Raw genomic sequence first — 25,739 nt, forward strand, 5'->3', positions numbered from 1 at the left:
CCAGTCCTCTGTGATGTTTACAAGAGAAGAAGAAGTGGAGTGAGATGGCCGGAAACCAGATTGGTTTATATTAATTAAACAATTTACATTTAAGTACTCGTACAGTTGATCGAATACGGCCCTTTCAATAATTTTAGAGATAACAACTAGAATTGAGATAGGTCTATAATTGCTAGGATCATTGGGGTCACCAGCTTTAAATACAGGAATCACCTTTGCACGTTTCCAGCATGTAGGAAAAGTACACGATGCAAAAGAATTATTTATTAAATAAGTTACAATTGGTGTGATTACTGGTGATGCTATTTTCAGTAGTCGAGATGGAATGTTATCTAAACCAGTAGCTTTATCATTTGCTAACTTACTGAGTTGATTGAATACATAGTCATTTGTTACATTTACAAATTCAAAATGTGATTGATCAGTTTGCTGCTTTTCATTGACTTCATAATTACAAAAGTTATTTTTAGCAATCTTACTTGCAAGTTTAGGGCCTATATTAGCAAAAAAATAATTCAATTCATTTGCTTTATCCTTAGGTTCAGTTAGTGCCAGGCCGTTTTCAGAGTTAATAACGGAAATTTTTGTATTTTTACCTTTAGATGGAACAATATGCCGTAGGTGTTCCCAACTTTTTTTAATATTATTCTTGTGTGCATCAAAACCTTGTTTAAGAAACTCTTTCTTTTTATCTTTTATAAGATTGTTAGTTTCATTTCTAATTTTACGGAAATTTTCCCAGCATTTGTTATCATTACTTGATTTAATAGCAATTTGTTTAAGTTTGTCACGTTTACGCCTCATATTTAGCACATCATCGGTTTTCCATGGAGAACACTTTTTACGAATTCTATGCTTTTTAAAAGGTGCATGCCTGTCAATAACTTCAAGAAATAATTTTTCAAATAGTTCAGCTGAAATGTTAACATTACCAGTATTAAATACACTATCCCAGTTTGTTTGACACAAATCATTTAAGAAGTCAGTTTCATTGAATTTCTTGTAAGAACGAGATGTTCTGAAGTTATGTTTATCTGCATGCATTTTATCATCATCATTTTCATTTGTTGGTTCATTACATATCCTGTGTTTTTTACCCCATATTGCATATGATATTGAATGGTCACTTATACCAACATGAATTACTCCAGAATCACATATCTTAGAAGGATTTGTACAATAAATAACATCAATGAGTGTTTTACTATTCTTAGTTATCCTGGTTGGTTCCTTAATTAATTGTACAAGGTTCATGTTACTACAAATTTCTTTGAGTCTGTTTGTGTAACAATGAGGAGTGCTTGTTAATAGGTCACAATTTAGATCACCCATAAGTATATAATCTTTACCTTCTGACTCAACTACTTGAAGAAGATGATTAAGATGATTGAATAGATCAATAGCTGACCCAGGCACTCTATACCATAATATAACTATAATGGGTTTCCTTTTAAGAGGCATTAGTTCAATAGTAAGCAGTTCAAGTTGATTTGAAACTAAATCATCTCTTACTTTGTGAATACAGTTTTTGTTTACATAAAAAGCTACACCCCCCGCCTATTATTAACATAATTTCCATTTAGTACTCTATCAAATCTATAAAAAAAATAATTATCAATATCTATAATGTTATCTGATATATGTTCATTTAAGAAAGTTTCACCAAGTCCCATTACATCAATGGGATTATCATTAAGTATATGTTTTAGCTCATCAATATTACCAGTAAGACTACAAATGTTTAGGTTTGCTAAAACAATATTTTTCCCATGTGTATTAAGAACTTTGTAGGGATTAAAATCATTCAAGTGATTAATACCATTACTATTATTATTGTCTTTACTGTCTTGGTTTGAATTGTCACTTGATATATTTAAACTATTGTTGCTTTCAATACCCATACAAGCTTCACTAACATCATTTAAAACATAATCAGTATAACTGTCATTGCTATTTTCAACACTATTTTCATTTAAAAGGTGGATGCTATTTGTTAATTCATTGATCGCTTCGTCACCATCATCATTAGGATCAACATCATTGCCATTCTTTACGTTAACATGAACATTATTTCTCACAATTGTATTTTCATTTTTGACACTATTAATTTCTTCAACACGATGGTTTATGGCCTTATTTGCATCTTTGACTTTAGCAACTTTAACAACATCTTGCTACAGAGTCATGTTAAACATCAATATTCCAATCCATATCGGATTCCAAATGAAACAATCTACACTCTGACCAACACCACTCCACTGGTTGTCAGGCCCACCAACTCAGATTTCGTGGCCATATACTAATACTTCGCCTACACACAAGGAGCCTGTGAAAGAATATGCCCTTTATATTTCACCACATGGGAAGAGGAAACAAGGACGTCCATGTTGCGGCCAAACAAAATTGCTTCGCTAGCCCAAGATCACAGTCGTTGGCGAAAGCTTGTAGTCGCCTGCTCTGCAGCCGACTGATGATGATGATGATGATCACTCCTTTTGATATACTTAATTAAAAATTTTCTCTATTTTAATTTACATCGACATTGAAATGTGTAAAGCCTAGCAAAATGTATCCAATTTATACAAATCAATTACATACATCAGTAACCAAGGAAACTGTTATTTCAACTATATGTAAATTGCAAGACGTGATTCGTGATGATTAATGTGAGTCCTTGAAAAATGTGAGGTTTTGACACGTTTAAGCCAGTGCATTGCAGTGAGTTATCATTCTCTTTTGAACATCACATTGCTCTAGTATATAATATCAACCACACATTTTAGTTTAATGGACCTGATTAAGGGTAGACGGGGTATTGTTGGTCGAAGCAACCTAAAAAACGATTTTCATTATCTAGATTAATATATTATTGAAAAATAACACCTTGATGTTTTGCAAAAGTTCATTCTACAAATCGTATACTTTGCAAACTTGCTTAATTTATTTTTGTTAATGAGTTATGTACGTTTTACAAAAGTGTTGTTGTTTCCGCCCTCTTTACAACGTCACTCAAGAACCGCAGCACCTATAAAATTATTTCTGGGATATTTTAATTCTTCTACACGCTCGCTATGAATTGAGCAATGCAGTTTTGCCAAAGCTCACTACCATTCGTAAGATGCTGTGAACTACCAAATCACAACAGTTTAAAATAGTTCATAACCTTAAGAGCAATCTTTCTCCCTGTTTTAAAATAAAGGTGACACGCAAGAGGAATGCTATGTGAGTATGTGTTCTTGATATAAAAGGTGTCATATCCGCACCATGTACATAAATTGAGGGTACCGGGACAGAGTTACTATTATTATTTCTTGACCTTAAATCAAGAACCACAAACAATTGGATTCCTTGACTCAGTTTCCATGAGGTCAATGTATTAATATTATGAAATACACTGCAGGTTTTTAGTTACATGACTAAATTTGGCAAAATATAGCTCCTGTCATCGCACTCGCCTTTCAGTCAATTCCAGACGCCTTACTGCTTTGTATGCTTTTAATATAATACTTAATTGAAGATCTTCTCTGCTACTGTGGTTATCAATTAAACATTGTCATTGAGATATGCACAGTCTTATGACACCTATCCAACTTATTAGTAAAATTTAATATTTCAGAGAAAAATAAAATCAGTAACCTAGGAAACTTTCACTTCAACGCGCGGTTAGTAATTGGAGTCCTTGAAGTCCTTTCACACTGTTGAACGAATCGCAATAACTGAATAATATTTTACAATATTTGATGTTAACATTCATTTGCTTTCAATTAACCTGAGTATAAAGCAGTTTGTGTTAGCTATACTAGTGAGATTGGGAAGGGTTTTCATTCATCCAGGTATAATTAGATATTAATTGGAATCATACAACTATTCGACAGGACTTCCGTTTTTAAGTGGCTGCGGTATCGCATTTTATCCTAGGTGCATCTTAAGGCCGATTGATGATCTGGCGGTTATTGGTCATTGACCGGTGTCAAGATGGTGTCGATCATTGATTATGAGCAGGGACAGGCGATTTGCGCGGAACTTTCTTTCCGCGCAATTCCGCGCAATTTAGAGATACATGATTTGCACTGAAAAAAAAGTTCCGCGCAATTCCGCGCAATTTGCTATTTTTTTCCGCGCAAATCGCCTGTCCCTGATTATGAGTCAAACTTCTTTTTGAGCCACTATTGTATATACATTTGTACAGCACTTGACACCTTCGACAACAAGGACGGTGAGATTTTTGTGCAGGTGGTACTAATAAAGGGTAGGTCATGGAAACGATATACCAAGAAAGAGCAATCCTCGCTTAATAGTGGGGGGAACGAAACTCGCCACAATTTGGCCTATATTTCTGTTCAATCAAAAACATTCCTATGAAGTTTGACTCAAGGGAATGACACCTAAACATTTCATAGCCGACTGACCCCCTTCACTATGTTTTGTTCATTTGTGTGTATCGAGCGATCCTCGGAGGCCGTGGGACTTATCACTTATGGTAGGTTCTCACGTAGAGTCTTGAGCCTCATTTAAAAACGCATTCATTCACTGTTAGCATGTTAAATTTGTATCTTAAAAACTTGTCACTTAAAAAAATATTGCAACATTTCCATAAAAATATAGTAATTCTTTTCCATAAAATGTTAGCTTTTACTGTCAGATATGTCCCCTTTTAATTGTGAGCCGAACAACTGAGGTAAAGCAAAGAAAATCGGAATGGACTACTAGCGCCAATGCGTGGTACTCAGTCGGTTGTGTTACGGTACGGTCCTTTGATGTGTGTATGACCGTCCCGCACGCCATATACGTACTGTGTTATGAACATTACATACACGTTCGACTATCATATCCATCGTAATAATAAACCGTCTTGATCAGACGGTCTATTCAAAATCTCGGATTCTGACAAATCTACAACACGTAATGTCTTGATTTGTGCAGGGTATCTTAGTTTATCAAAGTACATTGCAATCTTATAACAAACAGAATTAAAAAATATTGAGGGCGTCCTCCTCAGCAAATGTTACAATATGGCTTTAAACAGGCCTTTTGAGGCAAGTAATCGCTTTCGCTCTGCACCACCGCTCGCCCAAACTCGATTTCTAGTTAGCGATTTTCTATTCTCCATAGACACTACGTAGTAGATAAAGGATGAGAAACAGACCATTATCATAGATCATCGATGTCTTGTTGAGGTATGATGAGCATGTTAGTCACTCGGAAGGCGAGACCCCGAAGGGGTCGAGCCTTCCGAGCGACTAACATGCGAACCATAACTGAACAAGACCAACAAGACACCGATTATTTATGGTAATGGTCTGTTTTGAAGCGTTTATTAGTATCTTACATATACGGCGAGCCAAAATAAACGAATTTGTTGTAATAGTTTTCAAAAGACAAAATGGAAAAGCTGATGTATTATCTTGTAAAAGTTTAGGTTTTTCTCAAAATAAAAACACACTTCCCATATGTCCTGCGTTCGAGTCTATGAGTCTTATCTAGTGACAAATGCCAATGATTTAATCAAATCAATACAGAATTGATTCAATTGATTTTACAGGAGATTTTATTCAATTCACTTGTGGTCCTATCCCACTCAAGAGCCTTATTAATTCCTTATTAATTCATAATATTAATAATGAATATGTAAAAAGTTCAAAGGTCAAATCACCAAAGTGGGTGGGTTTTACCTAGACATAAAGGTAACTCTTTTAATTTTAACACCATAGAATGATATATTTATGTTCAATATACTTATAGAATAAATGTCCTGAACCAAATCCTGTAATGTACTGCATTTTAGGTGCACAAAATATCCTTGGTTGAACTGATGTAAGACCGCATGGCTCTTGTTTTGTAACCTAATTTGTCGGAATCTGCGTTTTGTTGGGAGAGGGGGGACAAAGGTAGATTGACACTCTCGTCCTTATTATGCAGGCTTAAGTTAAGAGACATAATACAAACTAATTGGCATTATTCAGTAGAGGTGCGCTTGATGTCATTCAAAATACACAAATATTGTTTACCATCTTCATTTAAATATTATATGCATTAACTTGCATAATAACTTATGCTGATCGTGTAAAATATACAAATTCAAAATTATAGCCCTCTATAGTTTGATCACTTCATAATGTACTTTGATCCAAAATGCGAACATGTACTTCTCTTGTTCAAAATTTATTGACCTGACCAAGATTATCTTGACCTGATCAGGATTATCTTGACCTGACCAAGATTATCTTGACCTGACCAAGATTATCTTGACCTGTCCACATTACTTGATATAATCGACAGTTGACCAGACTTTTAACAAAAGAAATACAATAGATAATGGAACAAAAGAAGAGGGCTAGACGTATATCGCTCGCGCGCTGCGAATCTTCCAAAATTTGCATTCAGCACTTTTAATGTATTTAATTTAGAGGGCGATTTTTAAAATGCCTGTCAAATACCATTATATTGCGTGCTAAGGTTTAAAACAAGTACAAATTAATGCAAACTATTTATTGCAAAATATGCAAAAAATAGTCCACCAGACTGGCGGGCTCCTTTGTTCAAGGAAAAGGTAAAAAATATAGCACAGTAATGCGTACTATACACAGATAAATTGTTATTTAAAATCTACAGAAAATAATTATTGCTTAAACGGTTTAATTAAGCTGAGATTTTATACTGCAATTATGGTAGTATTAAAAACAGATTTATTTTTATGCATTTTGACAACCATTACTCGTCGAGTGGTCGATAGACGTCCCAATAAATCGGACTTAGTCACCGGTCAGTTCTACAGCATAGATATCCATGGCTAACGATGGTTAACTATGGAAACATGTTAAAGGACATCAAGAAAATTTTCTAAGTTATTTATTTTGAGCTCTTTCGAGTATCGACGAGTAATGGATATATTCTGTAGATTTAGGTTTTGTCTGTGACTGCTAATGTGAGGCCGTCGTAGGTCGTACGGGGCTCAAACTCGGTGGGTGGGTGTAGTTCTGTCCTGGCAAGAAGAAGTTTATGTTCGTTAAGTCATCCGACCCCGGGGCCCCCTCCAAGGGGTCATTTGAGGTCAAATGACTAAAAACTGTCATATGGGCATGGAACTAGGTCCTACGGGCGGGCTCAAACTCGGTGGGTGGGTGTAGTTCTGTCCTGGCAAGAAGATGTTCATGTTCGTTAAGTCATCCGACCCCGGGGCCCCCCCTCCCAGGGGTCATTTGAAGTCAAATGACTAAAAACTGTGATATGGGCATGAAACTAGGTCGTACGAGGCTCAAACTCGGTGGGTGGGTGTAGTTCTGTCCTGGCAAGAAGAAGTTTATGTTCGTTAAGTCATCCGACCCCGGGGCCCCCTCCCAGGGGTCATTTGAGGTAAAATGACTAAAAACTGTCATATGGGCATAAAACTAGGTCGTACGGGGCTCAAACGCGGTGGGTGGGTGTAGTTCTGTCCTGGCAAGAAGATGTTTATGTTCGTTTTAAAGTCATCTGACACCGGGGTCCCCTCCCAGGGGTCATCTGAGGTCAAATTACTAAAAAGTGTCGTATGGGCATGAAACTTGGTAGGTACAGTCAACATTTAAAACAACATTTTGTTTATGTTCGTTTTAAAGTCATCTGACACCGGGGTCCCCTCCCAGGGGTCATCTGAGGTCAAATTACTAAAAAGTGACGTATGGGCATGAAACTTGGTGGATACAGTCAACATTTAGAGCCAAATTTTTTAAGGTCATTTTGGGGTCGCCAGGGGTCATGTGAGGTCAAATTAGTAAAAACTGTCGTATGGGCATGTCACCATCAGCCTGGTAATCGCGCCCAGCCGAGAACCGCCAAATATGGTAACCGCCTAGTCTATTTTAAAACTGATGCATCAATGACTATGTTCATCATGTCATTATTGTATCATTCTCACATACATTAGGAAATGAATTTGGAGAATAGAGGCCTTGCATGTGACATATCATCCCGTAAATATGGCGGACTACTCAAATGCATTCAACAAAGCATGATTGCAATCAAATAGGTTGATGACAACATTTGATTGAATGGACTGCACTCCGCCATAACTACGGTGAAGGACACCGGCTCAAATCCTTTGTTTGGAGCCAATCGATAATTTCATGCAGGGCCTCTATACTTTCTGTTAATAAAATACTATGCTGACCTCGCACTCCAGTAATTTCAGATCATTGAGCTCAGTAATACATCAAAGAATGTCTTCCAATTCATGAAAACAAATAGATAATCTGAATATCGGATTAAAAGCTTGAGGCATTTCAATTGCAAGGCCCATTACTTATACACCAACAACAACATAGGCCTACAAGTGTATATAATGTAGCATGTGCACACATTATCATGTTGTGGATGGTGAATCAAGCTGCAGTCCCTACACATTCCCAAATGAATGCAGTGACCACTCATTCATGACGCTGACGTACTAATCATTATGTATGATTTAAACTCATAGGTGCTGTGCGTTAAGTTTGGCAATTTGGGAGGGGGTGGGTTCAAAATGACCCCATAGGATTATACGGGGGTAAAAATTTCAAATTGCTCAAATACCCTTTCAAATATATCAAATTATTTAAATAAATAAATAAATAAATAAAAAAATAAATAAATAAATAAATAAATAAATAAATAAACGAAAAAAAAATTGAACAAATTGTAGCGTAGCATTAAAATCATAATAACCATTGCTGACGGGCGGATTCGAACCAACGATATTGACATAACCAGTCTGATGCTCTAACACTGAGCTATGCCATCATCTAGTAACGAGGGTCGAGTTTTTAGCGTATACAGTGTTTGTCTGTGATAATCCGCCTCGTGAAATAAATAAATATAAAATCTCAATTTTTAATTTAAATTTATTTGATAATTTTCTAACCTATATTTTCTTTAGAGCAGGGACAAATATTTCCCCTTTATCCAATTTGGCCGCTAAATAAGAATCTACTTCTTTTATTACTGATTTAATTCCGCGATTTGTTCCATTAAGCAATATCAAAGATTAATGTCAAGCATCTAACAACAGATTTTTAGTTGGCTTAGTGGTTTTGCACAGTGCTTTTTAACCGGGAGGTACCGAGATCGATTCCCACCTCTGCCTGCAATTTTTTTTCAAGACTGGGAAATAATAACCTGACATTCGTACTGCAGAAGCGGAGTTATAACTTGTTGAACTTTGCTCCTTACGTAAAAGGGTACATTATGTTGGCACTACATTATTTCTTTTTTTCCACATTGCTGGTACAGCTCAAATTACCGTACTTTTCCTGACCAGACAGTCCATGCCAAAATTGTTACTACACCTTTACATTTCATCGAATCTCTTTTTGATGTCTGTCATTTTGAACATCACACTTGAAAGATGTATGCTATGTAGAAACTTTATTTAGCAATTTCATAATTTGCATATTATTAGCATATTTGCAAGAAAAAACATGAAAATCAATAAATACCTATATTTTTCACAATTTCAATATTTTATTAGAAATTAAGCATGTAGGCCGTTTGTTATGACTTGATGAATGAAGCTGTTAAACAGATTTTGATATTTTTGCATATTTTTCCTTTTTTGCCCCAAAATGTGTAAAAAATTTAAATTTTTTGGATGACCTATATTTTCTTTGAATATTTATAAAATTTCTTAATTTAGGTATAATACAGTGCAGAAAAAAGATGTCAAAAAAATATGTTAAACAGATTTCCAATAAATTGTTCCATTTTCCATTTTGGGTTAAATACTCAATTTTCATGCGCGGGATATTTGAAACATAAAATGAAAACATGTCCATTGCACTTTTTCCTCGAGATACTATAATATCAAGGTTACGGATATATTATAATCCCTTCTTATCTTCACTGATCCATCAGATACCTATTGTTATGAATGATCAATGAAAAGGTTCAGAACTGGGCTACTGTCAAGTATCTATAGTTATTTTCATGACTGTGTCAACTCAAAAATCATGCAAGGTCGAATGTAGGAAAAGTACGATCAGTTGAGCTGTATTAAATATCAAATGGTCATAATTGGCGGTCACTTCAAATCATCCCCAACTGAACGAATATTATAATACACATTAATGTTTTAAGCAGATAAAATTCCAAAATATAATACGTTTTCTGTCTTTGCTTGTCACGTGGTAGGCCTATATTGAAGTTGCGATTATATTTTTAAATAAGTTTCAGATGAATAACAACAAGACAAGTGGTCGAGTGGTCTAAGGCGCTAGGCTCATAGAGTACTAAGCGTTGCGCCGTGAGTTCAAACCCCGCCTCTGCCAAACTTTAAAAGAACAAAATTAAAATTTGACTTTTTTTAATTTCATATTTGGAAATGTGACTGGGAGAATTTATGTATGGTGTGGAGTGGTGTGATAGGGCATGTACTTTAACTGGCCGGCGCGGTCCGGTGACTAAGTCTTTATTGGGCGTTTTATCGGCAGTCACCGAGTAATGGTTTGGTTGCTAAACTGACCCGCTTATGTTTGGTCTTTAATTTAAAATTATAATTTTCACCTTTGGCATGCGTGATTGTTCATACTCTTAAAATAAATGCGGGTCTAACAGGCTTATTATGAATTATTATGAATTATTTTGTAAAGAGGAACAATTTGAGATCATTTTCATTACAATCGGAGCAAATTTTCAAATTTGACCCCTGTGGAGGTTAAAGCTTGACCTTTGACATTTTTGCTTATTATTCGAACACAGTACATCGTAGATAGGTCAAACTATACTTTTCTGAATCCTTGTGATCGAGGAATACATTGGTGTAGGTGTTGAGACCCTTTATGGGCGGCCATGAGGGCCAAAAGGGTCTCAAAACCACACAAGGGTCTCAAAAGTACAATAAGGTCTCAAAAACACATAAAGGTCTCAGCAATAAACACACAATAAGGTCTCAAAAGTATAATAAGGTCTCAAAAACACACAAAGGTCTCAGAAATAAACACACAATAAGGTCTCAAAAGTATAATAAGGTCTCAAAAACACAGAAAGGTCTCAGAAACAAACACACAACAAGGTCTCAATAGTACAATAAGGTCTCAAAAAGAGAAAAGGTCTCAAAAAAGAGAAAAGGTCTCAAAAACAGAGAAAGGTCTCAAATACAGAGAAAGGTCTCAAAACAGAGAAAGGTCTCAAAAACAGAGGAAGGTCTCAAAAACAGAGAAAGGTCTCAAATACAGAGAAAAAAGGTCTCAGAGAAAGGTCTCAAAAACAGAGAAAGGTCTCAAACACAGAGAAAGGTCTCAAAAACAGAGAAATGTCTCAAAAACACGTTATGGTCTCAGAAACACGTTATGGTCTCAAAAACACGTTATGGTCTCAAAAACATGTTATGGTCTCAAAAACACGTTATGGTCTCAAAAACACGTTATGGTCTCAAAAACACATTATGGTCTCAAAAACACGTTATGGTCTCAAAAACACGTTATGGTCTCAAAAACACGTTATGGTCTCAAAAACACATTATGGTCTCAAAAACACGTTATGGTCTCAAAAACATGTTATGGTCTCAAAAACACGTTATGGTCTCAAAAACACGTTATGGTCTCAAAAACACATTATGGTCTCAAATACACGTTATGGTCTCAAAAACACGTTATGGTCTCAAAAACACGTTATGGTCTCAAAAAACACGTTATGGTCTCAAAAACACGTTATGGTCTCAAAACACGTTATGGCCTCAAAAACACATTATGGTCTCAAAAACACGTTATGGTCTCAAAAACAGAGGAAGGTCTCAAAAACAGAGAAAGGTCTCAAAAACAGAGAAAGGTCTCAAATACAGAGAAAGATCTCAAAAACAGATAAAGGTCTCAAATACAGAGAAAGGTCTCAAAAACAGAGAAAGGTCTCAAAAACAGGGAAAGGTCTCAAATACAGGGAAAGGTCTCAAATACAGAGAAAGGTCTCAAACACAGAGAAAGGTCTCAAAAACAGAGAAAGGTCTCAAAAATAAGAGAAAGGTCTCAAAGACATATTCCTCAGAGACATAGACTGCACATATAACGGTCGGTTGACTTTGTAATACCTGATTTGAGACCTAGACGTGTTTTTGAGACCAAAATGTGTTTTTGAGACCAAGATGTGCGTACACTCACGGCCGCCCATAGTATTCCTTGGCGTTGACCCTTTTGACCCCGGCGGCCGCGCCGTGAGTGCCAAAAGGGTCTCAAAAGCACGTCTTGGTCTCAAAAACACATCTTGGTCTCAAAAACACATCTTGGTCTCAAAAAACACGTCCAGGTCTCAAATCAGGTATTACAACCGACCGTTAAATGTGCAGTACCGCATACAGTACTGCAATATCCGCTTGCAGTTCCGCATGCAAAACTGCACATTCCGTCACGCACTTCCGCATGGGAAACTGCAATATTTTTGATGTATTTCCGTATGGGGAACTGCAATATTTTTGGTGTATTTCCGTATGGGGAACTGCAATATTTTTGGTGTATTTCCGCATGGGGAACTGCAATATTTTTGGTGCATTTCCGCATGGGGAACTGCAATATGTTTGGTGTATTTCCGCATGGGGAAATGCAATTTTGGGTACATTTCCGAATTGGATGTAGGCCTAGGCCTATTAATCAAAATTAACTCTGGCTATTACATTTAAGCTTAAAACTCTGATTTAATTAATGAGTGCACAATTGATAGATTTTCACAACTGATCTTTTCAGTCACCGTACGCCCTCTGTTTGTTAGCTTCGGATAATAAACTGGCAGATTCTAAAATTAGAATTGTTCAGTATTGAAGTGTCATTATAATTATGCCATTATGATATGTTGCATTCAATAATATAAGCCTACGTAGGGCCTATACTTTACTTTTACTGTCACAAATATAATTATATAGCCTAAACTTTTTCATAACCATTTTATACTAGTATTTTGATGTACTAAATATCAGTATAATTTCGAGTTCATCTGAATGCGTTCATCATGTTTAATAACATTTTTATTTATCAAAAATCGACTATGGCATAGTCTAGGGGATTGCTGGATCTTGATCTTAACGGTAGGCCTAGCGCCTACTGCGAGGGCTCTAATCAAGAGCTACAATTGAAACAAAAAGTAAAACGATAGTAGGCCTGATATTGAATTGAATACATTCGGACATGCCACATTAGGGGCTGTGCAATAATTATGAGCCCTGGGGGAGGGTAAAATTGGAGGGTGGGGCGCCTTTTAAATAAAACGCTCTAAAAAGGCTTAGGAAAACCGTACAGAAACGCTTAAATATGCAAATTTTCCTGCTCGCTGCGCTCGTAACAGGTATATAGACCATTTAAAGTTTGCAAATTGGGATCTCAAAAAATTTCGCATGTGGGGGCAAAGATTTTTTTTTATGGCCTGGAGGGGAGGGCAAGCGATTTTGGCGGGCCGAGAGGGGACAAGCGATTTTGGCGAGCCGTTTGGAAATGTTACCCCCTCCTCCCCGGGGCCTCATTATTGCACAGCCCCTTAATCATTAATATAAATAGGCCTACATGCGACATCCCTGTGCGACATTAATTTAATTAGTAGTTTCCGCAGCGAGACTACAATAACATGCGAAAGGGCAAGCGGACCGCATGCGGTACTGCACAAGACCGCTGTTTATTTTGCGACTAATTGACCTCGACACATTAAAGATGGATGCTGGCGGTCTGCACGTAAGCCATAGCCGTGATGGAATAAAAATGCTGAAAAAAGGTGTTCATATTGCAAGAGTAACTACATTTTCGAATCGAAGGTAATTATTTGATCTAAAATATTCTTAAAATGAATTCGGTTTCATCATCAGCGATAAATATTTCCTGAAATTGTACATTACTTTGCACCCAAATTCTGTACTTGTTTCCGGAGCTCTGCATAAGTGATTCACCGTGCCGTGCTGCAACAAGGCAGTAGCAGCGGTAGGATTTTTGAACTTTTCCCATGATTTTGGGCACTTGGTAGACCTTCTAATTTTATATCTGATCTTGTATGCAAGTGAATAAAAACGCTGTCAATTAATGAATGGCCCCATGTTAAAAAATGTACTTGTTTTTTTTAATAATATAAAGTAAACGATTTCAATATCATGCTGCATGGCCGCTACCGGTATTAAAGGCGGTATACATGATTATATACATCATCCAGCATGCATGTATGTCTGAGTGCTACATGTACATGCCATGTAAATAGGTAGTCTTGCCAGCAAGACTTCAGTCTTTATCATAAACATAATGACTATGGTTACACTCAGTTACTGGAACTATGTAAATGGGTATGTGTATGTAAACATGTACCGATGCGTTAGCAAGGGCCAAGGCCGTGCGGCGTGGATGTACCTACTACCTGGCATGCTGGAAATACCATTGCACAGTCAGAGATGCATAATATTTAGACAATAATAACTGCACACCATCTATTTTGAGGTCATTCACCTTTTTTGGTAAATCCCACAACCCTTTGCGAGTAGGCCTACACCTGAGACCTCGTCATTTGATGTCACGCCAATCTGCGCCCGACGGCGTGCGCACATCGTTTATCGAACATGGTTACTGCGCATTGCTAGTCAGCGTGACGTCAAATGACAAATTCTCAGGTGTACTGCAAAAACTTATGGGATTTACTGAAAAGGTGAATTAATGAAATTGTTTTGGGCTGAGGTATTTTTTCCAACCGAGGAAAAATACGAGGCCCAAAACAAAACCCGATAATTTCACACAATGACCTCAAAATAGATGGTGCAAAGCTATTATTGTCATTCATTACCGTCATATCTAATATTTTGAACAAATCAAAATGGCATTTTATGTTATTTTATACCATAAAACGCTGTTAAATATAACCAGTTTTAATCATTGTTGTAACCTACCCTACAAAAAAATCAACCAGGCGAATATAACATTCGCGCCGACAACAAAGCTACCAATCACAGAAGCGCGGCGGCATCGCGTGGCGTGTCGCGTTGCCATAACATGTAGCTTATACGCACGCAGCGTGCAGAAGTCATTGTTGTGCGTCCGAGTCATTGTGAGTTATTAATGCAATTAGTGCTTGCGGTCATGCAGGCAATCAATTTCTTTTGATTGGATTACAGGCTTCACGTATAAAATGAGGTTATGAATAAATATTAGACCGAGCAGCTGGCTTCTGTTGGGTTGAAGTAAGCTTAGTTGTCTGTTTGTCATTTGATCTAGAAATCGTCTACTATCCACGATGACACAGTGTGAACACTGGACAGAGATAGAGCATGGAACTATTTATAAACTACTTCAGTCGCTTAATCATCGCCAATTTTCAAACACATTTAAGGGGTACTACACCCTGCCTAATTTTGTGCCTATTTTTGCATTTTTTCAAAAATTATAGCGCATTGGTGACAAGTAAGATATATTATAGGGGCAAGGACTACAACTACTGCACTGGAAATTTTATTTCAGCACAGGCAACAGTTGTGGAGTTACAGTAGTGATTGGCTATAAAACCTTGGTGTGTCAGATAGCTTAGGGAGGGTCTTATTTGAAGCAGCTTATCCTCCTGAGCATTTTGACACCTTTTAAAAATAATCGGTTAAAAATGATTTGGTGCCGCCAAAAAGCGACATACAAGGGGGGGGTAATTTGGACCTTATTTTTCTACTTTTAAGCAAATATTGTGACATTAAAGATAATGTATTGTATTTTTTGGTATTTCATGGATGAATTTAGGTCCAGAAAGGTCATTTATGCAATTTGTGTTGAAAGAAAATTGTTGGTGTCTTTAAAATTGACGTTTTAGAGTAAAATCAGTCTGTGAGGCGCTTTATCATTTAATGGCCCTTTTCGCATATTTTTGTTTTTTTAATTCATCATACTCGAGATGATCATTGATTACACAAATTCTGAAATTTATAGTGTTTCATCACATTTGGTGTGGCTAGCTGTAGCGCTCATTTTTAATCTAGGGGAAACCTGCCCATAGGAACATACAGGGTCAACGAACTTTTGTATTACATGTAATTCAATGGAAGCGGCTGTTCTAATATTTAAATCGGTACTATGCAAAAACAAAATAAGCTGGAGAGTTCAAACTGTGGGAGATTCTGTTAATTATAAATAGCTTTCATTTGGTCATAAAAAGAACAAAATTTTAATAGGGTGTATGCTGAAACAGCTTTTAGGCTGAACAGCGCCCTCACATCCTAAATTGGAGCTTCAACTCAAAATAAAAGATACAATTTTGGTAAAATTGCATAAATTGGTCCAGTGGTCCTCAAACTATGTAAATTATCATTAAAACCATCAAACAATATAAAAAATTGCCATAATATTCAAAATAGTGTAAAAGAGGGGGTCCAAAACGAATCACCTTCTCCTTCGTTTTTTGGCCCGCACCAACTCATTTTTCAGCCGATTATTTTTTAAAAGGTGTCAAAATGCTCAGGAGGATGAGCCGCTTAAAATAAGACCCTCCCCTAAGCTTTCTGAAACAGCACCCCTTTTTTCAGGCTGTTTAGCCTATGCCTAGTTACAGTCAAAAATGAGGGAAAACCAAATTTTATTTGATCAATAAATCAGTAACTACTAGCCTTGAGTTGCTGAATTTTCAGTGCAGTAGTTGTAGTCCTTGCCCTATAATATACATATCTTACTTGTCACCAATGCGCTATAATTTTTGAGAAAAATGCAAAAATAGGCTCAAAATTGGCCAGGGTGTAGTACCCCCTTAAAAATTCTTTATTTTAAAAGTTTATATATATATTACCAGGTTACCGAAATTTATTTTGATGACTTACATGTATCTTTATCTTTCGAGTTTGCTCATTTTTATTTTATGAGATTAACCATGCTAACAATTAAGCTGATGATATGTGTCATTTGAGCAACTTTTTGGGGTGCTGTACCCATCGTGATCTGCGTTGTTGTTTAATACTTCCAAATTTCCATTGCTTTAAGCGTGGTGTTATGCTTGACTGATTCTGACATGATTTGAGATACATGTAACTCCAAAGCTCAGTCCATAATAATCAATCGTCGGTTTCTACATGTATAATATCAGTGGCCTGGAATGGATTAAGGATCGACTTCTCGATCAAATGTGTTATGTGTGCGACATGGGTAATCATGATAATTATGCAATTCATTTCAAGTAGGCCTACTTACCCCCATCATCCCAGAAAATGTGGGGCTGTAAGCTGGGTTTACATAGGAATTAAACTGTTGGTGTGCTCTAGGGGTGGAATGTGTAGCATGTTGGAATATTTCCAACCCTATACATTTTGTACAACCCAGGGATTGGCAATGGTAGAATGCACCCTGGTACTCTGGTAGTCTAGCTTGAATTTGCTCACCAATAGCTTTTGAGGCTAGAGACCTGAGCTATCAAAATCTAGCAGAAATTGATGAAGCATGACACCGTAATAGCAAGGGAAGTTAGGAAATAAACATAGCCGAATACGACGGAGTGATCGCATCAAAACTGTTGCTAAAATTGCACTTAATTAACTAAATTGACTTTAACATAACCAAATATTACAAGTGCTGTCATTTTCCCACATTCCATGGGAAAGGTGGTTAGGAAAGTACTCAAAACTCACTCAAAAAACACAAAGAGTTGGTGCACACAAAAACACAGATGATGCTCATTGCTTTTTAATAGAAATGATGGACATCAATATTGTGTTGTTGAAATTGGGAATAGGCAGGCTGCTTTTGCCAGTACGGTCTGTCATTTTGTTCACTTTTCCTCCACGATTCTTCAATTTGTACACTCATATACGATGGAAATAAACCTATGTAGGTGTGGTCAGTTGAGCATTTTCTTGTGCAAATGACCTTAAAATACCTGTAAAATTACTAAGATCTGTAAAATTTTTTGCCATTTTTTAACTTGCTCCATTCATAGTTTTTTTTCTAAAAAAACACCCAAGACACAAAATCTAGGTCACATGGGCCCGTAGAACAGGGTTTTTTTGTCACCTAAACCTAGCTGTAATTTCAGCTTAAGTATCAAGTTAATCTTTTAATTTTTATTTTCTTTTATTTGCTCTATTTTCACAGAAAAAAACATGGATGTTCAAGAGAAACTGGCCAAAGACATGTAGTTCCATTCTTTAAGAGGGTTGGTGCTGGTGTACATTGCGACAGTGTCATCGCATGATATGACTTAACGACACATCAAGGTCACAAATAATTGTTCCTGTATTACCACGGGCTGTGAATAAGCAAGGCGAATCATGACAGTTCGGCCTCGACAGTTGGTTAATTTTGTGAAGGGTTTTCTCAAATTGAGAGGTTCAGTGCCATTTAACCAGAGGTATAGACACAGGATTGGAGGTAGAAGATTTCAAGATGCAGGACAGAAACCTATAGAGAGCCATTGTGATTCGGGAAAACCCTGGGGAAAACTACCCGCCAAAGTAGTGGACATTGTTAGATTAGATTCACTTTCGATTGTCGTTGTGATGCACAGCAAGTGCACTAGTTAGTAGCATGGCTAGTGCATGAATCTGGAACACGATTCAAAATACATGTGAGCGTAAGTACACTATTATATGTTCTATTCCATTTCTCCAAAATTTAGGGGCTGTCATTTTCTTTGGAAGAGGGGGGGTCAAAATGTTGTGAAGGAATTTTAAGAGGGCCACAAGAATATTATAATATAAGCACTTTCGACTTTGATGGCCAGATTGGGGGTCATAATATTTTACTTTGCATAAATATAGCACACTGTAAATTAAACAGAAGTTTTGCCCTCCTATGAATATTTGATCAAGTAATTTGCGGCACTTAGGGTTCACAGGGTGCGCCGTTTACTTTTGCATCCAAATAACTAGCCAAACAATGACTTGAATGCATTTTTAATTTGGTACTGATCAGACTACAGGCCTCACATGTAACTTTGGTGCTAGCTTACATATGTAAGTGCACCATGGAGAAGCAATTTCAGAAACCTGGAGGAAAACTTCTTCTTCTGGATAATGTCCAACACCCTTTTTATTTAAAAGGAGTCAGCGGACAGGATTCGGTGCGAATGCAGTTTGCTTGTTATTTTCTTGCTGTTCTTGACTCTTGTAAAAGCTCCATTTTAACTTGACCTTATTTTTTGAATTTTCACAACTAGGTTATATCAGTGATGTCAACTTGAAGTGAACTGTACGGTTACAAACTACTTTCAGATGTTCATTGTGACTTCAAATCATGGTGTATAGCGAACTCAACCGTGAACCATCAAAAATCTGGTATGTACAATGTACAATGAGTTTAAGGCAGGCATTTTCGGTTGGGTTTAACTTTTTGGGTACCCGACCGAGATTTTGCTACCCGGGAAAGAGAGCCGGCATCGGGTTACCGTTTTTTGTTTTTGTTTTGATTTGGAGTGTCCATGGACCTAGAGCTCAATGATAGGATCATTCATGGTTGGCCGTTTTTTATTTTAATATGCAAAGTGATAATTTGTGTTCATATGTCATACTCTACCAATGATTGCAAAATTGATACAAATTCAATGCATTTTGAAATCATTAAAGCCAGGGACACTCCAAAACTGAGAAAAAAGTTTTAAAAAAATTGTTGCAATTTGGGTATGGTACCGTACCTGATGCGAAATCATGCGATTACCCGCACAAAACATCAGGTACCGGCCGGGTACAAAATTACCCGAAAATGCCTGCCGTAAATGAGTTTAGTAACTTTTTTTATTGGTTAATTTAAAGGATTCTAAAGGCAATAAGGTCCAATGCAAATGAATGTGTGCCGGGGTACCTCAAAATGGTCCAGAATGATTGAAGGCCCAGAATACTTAGTCATGGATCCCAGTCTAGGTTTTACAACTTGCACTTGCAGCAAGTACCTACTAGCAGCTGATTTGTACTTACTCTCTGTATAATTATTTGCATAAAATGTGTCAATTTCAACATGTAGTGGTTTGCATAAATCAAAATCAAATGAGAGTATTCAAATTTCATGTAATTATTCTTTTACCACTGCAATATCTCAGGTTCAATCACGGAGCCCCAGAATGTTGGAAAGAAAAAAATAATCTCAGGAGACTCAGGGCCCTGACTTAGTAGCTTCAGGTCCTAACATAGTAACACCACGGGGCCCTGACTTAGTAATTTTGGGGCCTGGAGATAGAAACAAAGGGCCCTGATATGTGTACATCCATATCAAAATGAGGCACTTGTCGGCTGCTATATTTGTCTTCCTTTACACAGTAGCAAGGAATAAATACCAGACTTATCTCAAGTGTAGGTCACTTCAAATCATTCCCAAGTTACCGTACATGGTTTAGGAATGTCCGCAGTAGGCCTATTCCTAAACCATCAGTGTGGGACATGAGAGCACCTCAGGCGTGTCGAATTGCATTCTGAATACTGAAGCATGTCTTTCTGATATCAAATAATTTTCATTTTTGAAATTCACAATATAATACAAATTTTATGACAAATTATTAAAATTTGATATTTTTCAAATTTTTGATATATAACAGTCCTCGAAATAAATTTTATAAATCTAATGATATATTCTTAAAGTGTATGTAGCTGGGAGGAAAAGCCGACGATCAATTGAAAATTTTCAATTGATCGTCGGCTTTTCATCCCACCTACATACACTTTAAGTATAAATCATCAGATTTATAAAATTTACTTCAAGTACTGTTAAATATCAAAAATATCAATTTTAATGATTTGCCATAAAATGTGTATTACATTGCGAATTTCAAAAATCAAAATTATTTGATATCAGAAGGACATTCTTCAGATTCAGAATGCAATTCGATATGTCTGATGTGCTCTAATGTCCCACAATAAATACTGTCCAAACGTTCATACCCCTTCCCTTAATCTTGATAAGAAAAATGTATTAAATTTAAATATTTTTAATTGTTACTTTTGGTTTATTTTACAGATGAAATTTGAACTGGAACTGGAAGGAACCACCTGTAGCAACAAGCTAAAGCAAGATATAGATCGAGATAGTGATAGTGATGATGATGTGAAAAAAAAACAATTGACATAAAAAGACAACTTGTCAACACCATGACAGATAGGGTCTACATGTAGGCCTACCTATCATTTAGGCTTGGATCACTAGTAGACATCACCTGATGTTCATTTCATATTTTACCCTGGTGGGGATTCTTCAAAATATTTTGTACAGGGATGTGCCACGTACTGCCATACAGACTTATGAATGCTGACTTTCTCTATACCTAATTTTTGTTTTGCAACCCAATTTTTCACAAAAATCACTCAAATATACCTCGATTGGGCACATTTGTCTCCATTGAAAACCACCCGCCGATATACCAAACTCACTGAAAATGTTTGCAGGAAGAACCCCTCCCCCCTGGATTTTACAACAGTGGAAGTGAGTCCTAATGTTAATTCAATTACATTGAAATCGAATTGAAATGAATTTTGGGCGATTTTCATTTCAATGCATTGGAATTGAATTTGAATCAAAATGAGTGGGCTTGGGCATGAATTGAATTGGATTGGAATTGAAATCATCGTTCGCTACGAATAATTAAATTGGATTGGAATTGAAATCATGTTTAGTGATGAAGAATGAAGTGGAATCGAAATGAAATTCAGCTTTGATTTCAATTCAGCATTTCAATTCACAAGCAGATGTCTGTGATTCCAGATCATTTCACCTGTAAAAGTGCCCTTCCCCATTCTGAATTCTGATACACTTCCAGGTCTATTCACACAAGAGACACACATTAAAAACTTTTGGCACTAATCATAGAGCCCCTATTTTTCTCGAGCTCCTAATTTTTATGCTCAAAAGTCATTGTACATTAATTTGAACAAATTGTGAGAAAACCATTAAAGAAAATGCATATACCCGGTATCTTTGACAGCTTTTCTCACACTTTTTTAAAAGTACAAGGATTTTGGGTGTAAAATCTTTATAGGACTACAATGTAGGAGGAGCAAGAGACAAGTAGGGGATATATATAAAAGTATCAAAACTTTTTGACATCTTTGAGGTCAGTGTGGGGACAGGGTCCCATTATCGATCGTACCACACACCTTAAGTTTAAAAATAATGTGCATGGTGGACAAGAAGTTAAGACAAAATATGAAGTCAGTCACCAAAGAACTAAGAATTTCCAAAGTTATAAAATATCTTCTGTTGAAATGCTTTTGTGATGCAGTTTGATCAGCTCGTAATCGGCGGGCCTTATAACTTCGCGGAAATCATTGGATTTTTTTCTTTTGTATGAAATAGGTGTGTATCACTTGTTGCTTGAGAAATTGTACAAAATAATGCACTTGTACTGAGCTAATGCAGTTCCCCCTCTGGGCTTGTGCATTTAGACGCATCAACACCTTAGTATGTGTGCATTGTTTTGTACAATTTCACTCCCAACAAGACTTGGTGATATGCATTTATTAACCTAGAAGTATGCGCATATTACATACTCTAATTATAACTTTATTATAGCTCTAGCAAAGATGGAAGTGCTGTTGGTTGGTCATGTATGATGTACCTGTGGACTGGACAGTGTTATTGGTAAATCAGCACAGTGTTGAGCAATTTCCTGAAAATGTGTTCAGAATTGTAGATTGTGAATATATGAAATCAAAATTTATATTAATTAGAAATTAAGAACACACTTTTCAATATAAATATAGGGTTTTAACTAAATAATAGGAAGGGGTAAAAGTAGGCCCTGCTTATCACCTTTGTATAGTGGTCAAAAAATTTAAATGGTTTCAATTGTTTTAAAAATCCTTATTTCTTCTTCTAGCCCTGGGAATTAAAGGAGGATGGTATTATCAACCATCTCATCTCTAGCTCCACTTTTCTCCATCAAAATGGTGATTTTGGTATCAGTGGAAAGTCCATATTTTTCTCATTGACCCTGTGAAATATTAGGGCTTAAAGATTATATATTTTGTTTGGAATTTACATTTCCTAAAATTGTTATGAATATGTTATTCTACTACTTCTGCTGAATTTTAAGAATGTGAAATGTACATGTGAAAGTCTTTGAATTTTGCCATTTCCACAATGCTGGCTGCTTTGTTATGATTCTTGTATTTTATTTATTTTATTTAGTCTTTTATTTATTTATTTATTTATTTATTACACTTTATCACTGGTACATGTATATACAATAATTATAATATAACATCAAAATATATTGCACATGAATATTCAAAAGTACATACAAAAAAAAGGAAGTATAGATAACATTTTACACCAGTGAAAGGCAAGGACTAACAGGTGCAAAGCACCTCTAGGACAGTCCCACCAAAGATCAAAACAATGAGGACACCCCCCCCCCCCCCCCAAAATTATATTTTAAACCTACACAAGCCTACAACCAGTACACTGCCAACATGTAACCCAAGAGCATCAAAACTCTCCTCTAGTTTGTTCTTGTACCACTCAGAGAGCTGGCTCTTAAAAGAGGACATGTTGACAGTGGATCTAATGTTAAGTATGCATATTCAAAATAATACAGACACTGCCAGTAAAATTTGATAATTTTAAATAACAATTGTATTAATATTATGAAAATGTAACACTTGTTTTAGGTTTTACAACTTTGTGTATTTTTGTTTGCATAATACATGTATACTGACCACATGTTGGAATACTTTGTGTGTGTTTAGAAAAATAAAGTGACAATAAATAAGAATACAATTTAACATGTATTTATGTGTTTGTTTTCATGGTGACTTGTGTAAGGGCTGATCAATATTAGACAAGTTAATTGTTGAGCTTATTTAATGGCAATGGGTGAAACAAAGAAAAAAAAAAAACGCCAAAATTTATCAGGAAAACAATTTTAAGCAAAATATGTTAATGTTTTTGAGCTGAAAACAATTGAATTAATAAATTGCCTCAAAATATTCTCTTTGTGATGCTTTTTATCTTTCACAGTCACCCCTTGCACAAAGAAGTTTTTTTTCTGTGGTATAAAAAGGCATTGGTGTAAAACTGCAATTTTGCCAAAAGTTTTGTTTTGATGAGGGAGGTGCAAGTTGTTTTGAAATGTCCAAATCCGTGAATGCAATGCCTGCTGATCGAATTCCAATAAAACTCAATTTTTGAATAAGATTCATTCTCCACAGTGATATACCAACATGGATATGGGGTGGACCCTGAGTGATCCCATGTTCCAAATACCTGGACAAAATTGATAAATGCACTGATGTACATCTTCTCAATAGACCCATTTCATACTAAATTTCTATTCAATTCATTACACCTCCAGACGCCTGAACTTGTCAGAGGTGGTGCAATAATTATGTGTACCCCCGGGGTGGTGAATTATAGGGGGGCAAAGATTTTTGGCAGGCCAAAGGGGAAGCATTTTTTGGCAGGTCGAAAGGGCGGATCAAGCAATTTTCGTGGGGTGGGGGCATGCAATTTTTGGCACAGATATTTTTGGCACCATTTCTATATTACACCCTAAAAGGTGTAGGAACACGTTCAAATATGCAAAATTTCTTGCTCACTGCGATCGCACTATATGATAAGACAAGGTTTTACATTCAGGTTCCCAAAAATCTTTTTTTCTCTTTTTAAAATTGTGGGGGGGCAAAGATCTTTTGGTAAGGCCAAAGGTGGGGGGGGCAAGCCATTTTGGCAGACCATTTTGAGAATTCACCATCCCGGGGGTACACATAATTATTGCACCACCCCTCAGGAACGGACACATCATGCAGTGGTGGCGCCAAGGGGCGTGACATTTTCCCCAATCTTGGGCTTTGTCTTCGGTACTACACAGTTAAATGTAAGAATTTGAACTTTTTAAGTCCAACTCGTAATTTTGTAAGAAATTTGGACCCATTGATATACCAAAAGTTTTGGCCAAATCTAACACAAATTAATTGTCTTAGTTTTTACAACTTACAACCAAGCATTTTTGAGAAATTTCAAACATTTTGGCTACAGTAATGCAAAGTTGATCTATTTTCCAAAAGGAATTAAGAAAATTTTGAAAACAATGACCCATCCATAGGCCTATTTTACAATCCGAGTGCCTACTTTAGGGGCATTCGTTTCTTTGAAAGGGGGATCCCGATGTGCATCACCGCATGTGGAAATGCAATTTGGGATGTGTAGTTCCGCATGCGGATGTGCGTGACGGAATGTGCAGTTTCGCATGCGGAACTGCAAGCGGATGTGTGCAATACTGCATGCGGTGCTGCACATATAACGGTCGGTTGTAATACCTGGTTTGAGACCTTGACGTGTTTTTGAGACCATAACGTGTTTTTGAGACCATAACGTGTTTTTGAGACCATAACGTGTTTTTGAGACCATAACATGTTTTTGAGACCATAACGTGTTTTTGAGACCATAACGTGTTTTTGAGACCATAACGTGTTTTTGAGACCATAACATGTTTTTGAGACCATAACGTGTTTTTGAGACCATAACATGTTTTTGAGACCATAACGTGTTTTTGAGACCATAACGTGTTTTTGAGACCATAACGTGTTTTTGAGACCATAACATGTTTTTGAGACCATACCGTGTTTTTGAGACCATAACGTGTTTTTGAGACCATAACGTGTTTTTGAGACCATAACATGTTTTTGAGACCATAACGTGTTTTTGAGACCATAACGTGTTTTTGAGACATTAACGTGTTTTTGAGACCATAACATGTTTTTGAGACCATAACGTGTTTTTGAGACCATAACGTGTTTTTGAGACCATAACGTGTTTTTGAGACCATAACATGTTTTGAGACCATAACGTGTTTTTGAGACCATAACATGTTTTTGAGACCATAATGTGTTTTTGAGACCA

The 25,739-nt window shown here is 36.4% G+C and overlaps 1 protein-coding gene and 1 long non-coding RNA gene across 3 annotated transcripts in view; one reads left to right on the plus strand and one right to left on the minus strand.

The window, feature by feature from the left end:
- LOC140167639 (neuronal acetylcholine receptor subunit alpha-9-like) overlaps positions 1-25,739 on the minus strand; it is a 47,444-nt gene that overhangs the window by 14,083 nt on the left and 7,622 nt on the right. The window lies entirely within an intron of this gene.
- On the plus strand, positions 13,626-21,495 carry LOC140158677 (uncharacterized). The gene is made up of 3 exons (XR_011859814.1): positions 13,626-13,735; positions 19,075-19,192; positions 20,862-21,495. It is a non-coding gene; the product is annotated as an uncharacterized lncRNA (long non-coding RNA).

This window comes from Amphiura filiformis, chromosome 1, assembly GCF_039555335.1.
Source record: "Amphiura filiformis chromosome 1, Afil_fr2py, whole genome shotgun sequence".
Taxonomy (NCBI): domain Eukaryota; kingdom Metazoa; phylum Echinodermata; class Ophiuroidea; order Amphilepidida; family Amphiuridae; genus Amphiura; species Amphiura filiformis.